This window comes from Amblyomma americanum, chromosome 10 (assembly GCF_052857255.1).
Source record: "Amblyomma americanum isolate KBUSLIRL-KWMA chromosome 10, ASM5285725v1, whole genome shotgun sequence".
Classification (NCBI taxonomy): Eukaryota; Metazoa; Arthropoda; class Arachnida; order Ixodida; family Ixodidae; genus Amblyomma; species Amblyomma americanum.
The window spans coordinates 15,920,768-15,927,958 of NC_135506.1; the positions used below are offsets into that span (position 1 = coordinate 15,920,768).

The window sequence follows — 7,191 nt, forward strand, 5'->3', positions numbered from 1 at the left end:
GCTAACGTTCCACTAGAATCTGTATACTCATACAAGTACCTAGGTGTCACCTTGTGCCAGGATCTCTCCTGGCGCTCTCATGTAACGAACATCGTCGCATCAGCTAACCGGTCATTGGGTTTTTTGAAACGTCACCTACGGCACGCCCCTCAAAGTATTAAACTTCTCGCCTACCAATCACTCATTCGACCAAAACTAGAATACGCATCTGCTATCTGGAGCCCGCAACAAGCATATCTCATCAGTTCACTAGAATCTGTCCAAAATCGCGCCACGAGGTTCATTCATTCTGCCTATTCATACGACATCAGTGTATCGTCACTTAAACGACAATCAGGTTTATCAACTCTTGCCCATCGTCGTCGCATTGCTTCTCTTAGTCTGTTTCATAAGTTTTTTTACAGTTCCCTCGGACAACCACCCTACATCACACCGCCCGCTCGCATATCTCATCGCACCGGCCATCCACTGCAAGTGTCATGCCAACGCTCCCGCACCGTCACTTTTTCCGCATCCTTTTTTCTTCGCGCTGCTAAAGACTGGAATGGCCTTCCCCACGACGTTGATGCCATCACCTGCCAATCAAGTTTTGTGAACAATTTAAATATGCATTTCATAAATATCATGTAAGCAACCATATTCAACCCATATTTGTACTCCCACCCCTTATGTAACACCCCCAAAGTGGGGTCTTTAAGGTAATAAAGTGAAGTGAAGTGAAGTAAAGTCTGATTTCTGTAGATTGTGACTCGCATATCTTTCATGTGCATCGTTGTCAGTTAGGTCTTGTTATCTGTTGCTTTTCATTCCCCCTTTTTTCTTGATTGTAGGATCACACGTGCCTCTGTCTTTATAAAGCCATGAAGTTTCAAATAAAATTTTAGTTGCAAGTACCGCCCTGTGTCGTCTTCTTTCTCTGTCCCGTGTCCGCTGCGGTGTCTAGTTCCTTCATGTCTCACCAACTGGCCTACACATCTACCCTCCTAAGTTGTGTGGATGTTTACAGCACCACCCCTCCCAAGGTCTCAGGATCATCGACCGTATGAAACAACACCTATCGAAGTCATATGCCATTAGTGACCTGTTGTCAGCGACATGAAACACTTCGCCGACTTCACTGTCGTCGCTACAGTTGACATACATAAATAGACACCTTAGCATACCGTGTTACGTTTTTACCATTACCGGAGTACCGAGAGTTCGCCCACGGTCAATGCGCACGCGTTGATTTTTCCCAACGAGGCAGCTGCGCGCGCTTGCCACATCGGGGCCATCCTCCACAAATGTGCCATGTCACTAAGGCAACAACAAGCTCCACGAAGGACATTACAAGAGGTAACGTATATCATATATGTTACTAGTAACATGTGTGCGATGTTGTTTCGACCGGCTTTCAGACTTCAGGACCCCCACACATATGCGCGAGACGTCTGCATGAAAGATGTGGCTGATCAGTGTGGTAATGTAGTGTTTGTCATATTAATTACGGGGGCTAAACGTATAGTGAGGGGGTCTAGAGAGATGATACCTTTAGACTTTTGTACCTCCGAGAGCATTTTCTTGTTTTAAAAAAAATGTTCCCCGTTTACTCATACTGTCCGTTCACGTCATCTCCGAAGTTTGCTTTGCCAACCACGCATCAGTTTAGTCGACGTTGGCAAAGCGGATGCACGGAGAATTCTGCTAGCGGCGCTAATTTGGGACAGCGTTGCTTATCAACCGGCCGTGAGCAGAGATGTCAGCCATCGATAAAGGAGGGGAGTGAAACAAGGGAGAAATAGGTACCGTAGTGGAGGGCTCCGCCGGCCGGTCAAGTAAACTATCGCAACTCTTGCGTACCCACAAACCATACGCTGAACGGCGGTTTATGACGAAGAGTGTTACGGCCAACGTGACAGCGCATTTATTATTCTTTAGAATGAGCGTAAGATAGTGATAAACATATCCACCACGTTATGTTCCTTACCTGAACTTTAATTGCATTCGTTCTGTCGTGCCGTTCCGATTTCGCTAAAGCGATTAGGATAAAAAAAAAGCACGAACTTGCATGTATAGTAAGTTAAAGGAAACATGCAGTCGCGTGAAGTTGACTTTCCGTAGCCGGTATGGTACTTCCACAGTAGCGGCGTACTGCTTGTTTCTTTTAACAGTGTACCATACTGCACGAGCCGAACTCCACATTGCACTGTGAAGTGGAGACATTCTCTCTTTTGATTCAGAAAAAAGCCCCGTAGGGCCTGCCAAAAATTGCCATAGCCGACGGTATTTCACGTCGTCTCGGCGGGGTATTGGGAAAAGTTTTCAACTAGCAATAGTCGCCCCTCAGTTTGCACTTCATTGGGTACGACACCGCCTCTGCGCAAAGCTGACAACTCTCTTTTTGCGATGTGGCCAAGTGCCACCGTACCACATAAAATACACAAATTATCTTACTAATAGAAGCTCAAATTTCTCTTTAGATACTCAATATACTGCGCAGTAACAATTTATTAACATTAATGTGGTTATAACGCGCGACTCTTTTAGTTTATATGCTGAAAGTTTGGAGTGAAGAACTTGAAGTTAACCATTCCAGCCTTTAATTACAAGCATGCATGCATGTTCTGCCTTTTCACAGATGCTGCGCCATCTGTGTGTGCGTGTTGAAGGCTGGTACGATTTTGACTGAATAAGTGCATAGGTGGCGCTAGCGGCGCGACCAGCTGTATGGATGGAGGGATGATAATAGCATTAGCCGCATTACCACTCCCGAGGGTTGGCAGGGGGTCCGAGCACGCCCCCACCCCTCAACCCACTACCCAACGTACTCCGGGACCAGTGTCCCCTCCCCAGAATAATTCCTAGTACCAACCACCACCACCAAAAGCCGCAAAAGCCAGTAAAAAATTGGACGCCGCTTAAGCGAACGCGACAGCGTGTTGCAGCACTGCCAGGGAATGCTGCACATATACTGCGTAAATTAAACGCGATTCAGGAACTAGAACTCTGAATACGGTACATTATTAAATGTACCGGCACCTTGCCTCCTTGTTTTCAAAACGCCTCAACGGTGAACGAAAACATTCTTTACATATAAGCATAGGCATGCATTCGAGATTTTTTTTTTATTCAGTGATTAGGAGGTTATCGCGATGTACCTGCTTCCATCCTTGCAGGACGCAGCGCAAAAAAAAAAAAAAAAAATGACGGTCGCTTAAAGCTTTGCCTTTAAGAGTGGAACGCGGCAGCGTGTTGCAGCAGTGCCAGGGAGTCCACGGAACGCCATCGGCCGTCCGGCGCGACGCGTTGCCCGTTACAAACCGCTCTGCTACTTAGGTGAAACGGACGCGCGGAGCGGCAAACCACGTAGAAGCGCTGCCAGGCGCCTTGCCGAAACGCGCGGGACTCAATTTCGTCGGCGCATCGTTCAAAACCCGATGCCACGAACGCCAGCATAGCTTCCGCGCCGAAAGAACGGGCAGCAAGCCGCAAGCTTCGTGGTGAACGCGCTTTGGATGTGCGACTGCTGCATTGTCCACCACTGATCGCCGTCGATCGCGCCCGAGAGATGTGTCAAACGCGACACTGTTTCCTTAAAATCAATTTTCATTTCATTTTCCAATTGCGGCGCGGTCCGGGTTGCATCTACCTCGAAATATGTGACAGGCGTCCCTTAATTCCTTTCCTTGCGCCTCCGTTGCGCGCTATCTGTTGGGGCAGTGGCATGTTAATTTGGGTAGTACATTAATTGCGAGGAGGAGGATGGATTTTTCGCGCAAGGCCGACGACACCGGCTTTTCTGCAACACCAGCTCCTTGTAACGCTGTCACGTTAAAGCAGTGAGAAAGTGAGAGTTGACTCAGCTACATGTATATTTACTGTGCAGGAGCCGGTGTAACACTACGTAGTTGTACAGATGTAGAAGGGAAGCGACGCTGTCAATGCAGCACCACCTAGCTAATCTAGGTGGTATTGGTCAAGACCGGTCAGTTGCCCCTAGCCCAAACCGGCGAGAAATGCCGCGCAGCCTAACCATGGCGGTATGCATAGAAGCCCGGGGCCCCTGGGTCGACGGCCTCTGCTGGGTGTCCACAGGGGTAACCAGCCTTTTCAGATGTTGGCAAGCGTGACGGCACTACCTTGAAAGGGATAATTTCCCAAAACGTGCTGCCGCAAAACATGATGCTGTGCTGCGATACAGCAACCTGAAGGCGCTGTAGGACGCAGCCGGCGACATGTACAGTCTTTGTCAAAATTTCAGTGGCTAGGGGGCCCTGGTTTGCTTATAAACCTTGCAATGTAGTGATACTCCTAAAGTATTCGTGGAAGGCCTCTAGAGGAGGCAGGACCAGAAATCTTCTTACGTTCAGGAAATTTGAAGCACTGGTGATGCATTAAGAACCACAGTGGCTCAGAAGCAAGCCCCCTGGGCTCCAAACTTTTGACAAAGGCTGTACCTGGAGCACCGCACGGTCTGCGATCAAGAACATTTTGTCGACCTTATTACCACCAGCGCGCACACCCAACACATCAAGTAAGCGTGGCAAAAAGGCGAGGGCCGGTGCGCAACGGTGGGCACCGCGCCCTGCTGCAGTTCAATTTGGACTAGTTTTGGTGGCCAGCATCAATCGAAGGACAAGGTGCAACGCCTCCTCCCTCTGGCTGATTGAGGTCGTCGTTCGGAAGTATCCACTCATGGATAAATGAGGCATCACAAACGGCCCTTCTCAGGGCCATCCAATTTATGCATTGTATTGTCGCGACACCTGTAAGCGGACACAAACGTTCTGACAACTGGTCTTCTTTACTTAGTGCCCAAAGCAAACACGAACAAGTGCAATTATGGGCAACAAACTCGCGAAAAAGCTCATTACGCGGCCCCGGGTAGCTGAAGGCACAAAGAACTTTTACATGGTACGAGAAATGGCAAGTATACATCACATAAGGGTCAGAAATGCGTGAAGAATTGGAATGGAAGTATAAACACGATTTGTACCCATATATCAGGAGGCATATGGGGGCACACGTTTTTTTAGACAAATAAACCGCATACCCAGCGAACGTGAACGAGCAAGAACCACACGTGAATGAAACCGTTGCCTGTTTATATGCCGCTGTTGCAGCACATGATGTGTGTTGTTGTTGGCCTCTGGTGGAATGGCATACACTCACAGTTGGGTATTGGGCAGGGTGCCTTGCACATTCAAACATTGCAAACATATTGGCGCATTAAGATAGAAGTGGATGAAATTTTATGTTAAAGAAAAAATTTTAAAATCAGAACCACAAAGAGAATGTATGAGGATAATCACACACTGATTTTAGGGCATATCCCCTCGCGCTTGCCCCAAATGAGAGAAGAACCGTAATAGAAAGTGGAAGCCCTAATTGAGCTAGGGGAATCTCGGATAACTCTTCGCAGAGAAGCAAACCGCCGACAGGAAAGGAGAAAGTGATCCCATTTTGCCACATCATTCACAAAGGCTCGACAGAGAATCCCAATCGGCACAAATGAAAGATTTAATCGTGGTATTCTGCACCATAAGTGGGTCACGGACACCTCGCACTGCCTTGAGCTGCATAACTGGACACTCCAAGGGAATGCCAAATGCTGAAGATCTGCTATGTTCCACATTACGCCTATGGATTTTTCTTTTCCCTCACAATGGCATTTAATTTTAAAGCATGGTTTCTTTCGGCTATCACTCTCTCCCTCCTTCAAACAAGCAGAAGCCGTATGAACAAATTTGTGTTCAATATTTTGGTTTTGCAGGAGACCTATAGAGCCTTTTACAGGTCCTTTTGCTTAGTGTAGGGCCTGCGAACGCGGCGTGACCATCATATAAAGCTTTAGTTCTTACCTGCTTTTGGTTCCTGGTCAGTAGCCCATCAAGTAATTTTCGTAGGCAAATTTATCTTCACTTTGAACTTCGCTGATGGTGTATAGGACCACATACCAGGTTCCCTGATGCAGTGCAGGCATAGTACTAAGCAAGACCTTGTCAAGCAATACCATGGTCAGGGTAGCACTTTGCGAGCATGTTTTGCAGTCCATGTGGCCATTTGTTTCAGTTCTGAACATAGCAGCCGAGTAACCACAGCCTTGTCACCTTTGCCACCTAGGTAATGACCGCAGCAAAAAGCAGCCTTGGTGCCTAAACCTGCAGCTAGCAGATGATTGCAGAGTGATGGACAATGCACACAGTATTCCATCATCAGTTCATTAAAATCTTAGTGATGCAGACTGGGAAGCGTTATGGCCAGTGATCACGAGTTCTTTAAGCTGTCTGGTATTCGGTATGCAAGCAATATCCTTCAGCTTTCACACTTCTTTCAAACAGTTGTTTGGTTAATTTAGCATTGGCCGCACTTTGCAGGGAGCTTTATACCCTATGCCAGTGTCAGCGGCACAGCTAGGTGGCAGACCACATTGTGCCATTATTTGTACACACACCTACTGGCCAAATTTAAACTACAACTTGTGTATTTTTTTACCACAATGATGAGAAAGTTGCATACTTTTGTAGCTGCATGACTGTGTCAGGAGGATAATTATGGCAATCATTCCCTTGTTAAGAAGCAAGATTGGGGAAGCAGTTCTTGTGCAATATGTGGTAAATGCTATTCTGGTCTGCCGTATCCAGGCGATGGCACAGATGGAATGCAAGACAGACTTCTGAAGTAGATTCATGCGTTTTCCTATACAGGAGAGGAGAGGCATTTTGCTTGTCGATGCTAGTTTAATCAACGCTTGACGGTCGACACAACTGTAGAAAAACTGGAGTCTTTTGAAGAAATTTGTGTGGAAGCATGCTTTTTGGACTACCACCAGTTGTTGACCAGGGAGGGACTAAGAGGTCCATCAACATTTTACTTGCTAATGTTCCAAAATTGGAACATATGAAAGTCAATTTTTTATTTCCCCTTAAAATACCCTCTTCCTAGAAATTTTTGTTTTCACATATACCTTATGATAATTGTGGAAAACATCGAAACTATAATATCTATTATGAAATAATTTAAACACTGAAATATTGTTTCTGAAGGGACATATTTTGGGCCTTGCCACAGTCAAGTGTTTGGCGAACCCTTTCGCAAAAAAAAAGTCGAAATGAACAAAAAAGAACATAAGTAATGTGGAATAGCTGGCGATTTTGACTAAGGAAAATAACTACAGCTTGTTTGTCTCACTGGCAGCGAGTTTAATGCAAA

At 46.5% G+C, this 7,191-nt stretch overlaps 1 non-coding gene across 1 annotated transcript; it reads right to left on the minus strand.

Annotated features, from left to right (window-relative positions):
• Positions 1 to 2,225: 2,225 nt before the first annotated feature.
• Positions 2,226 to 2,367, minus strand: LOC144108970 (U4 spliceosomal RNA). Its single transcript, XR_013309561.1, has one exon. It is a non-coding gene; the product is annotated as a U4 spliceosomal RNA (small nuclear RNA).
• Positions 2,368 to 7,191: the final 4,824 nt, after the last annotated feature.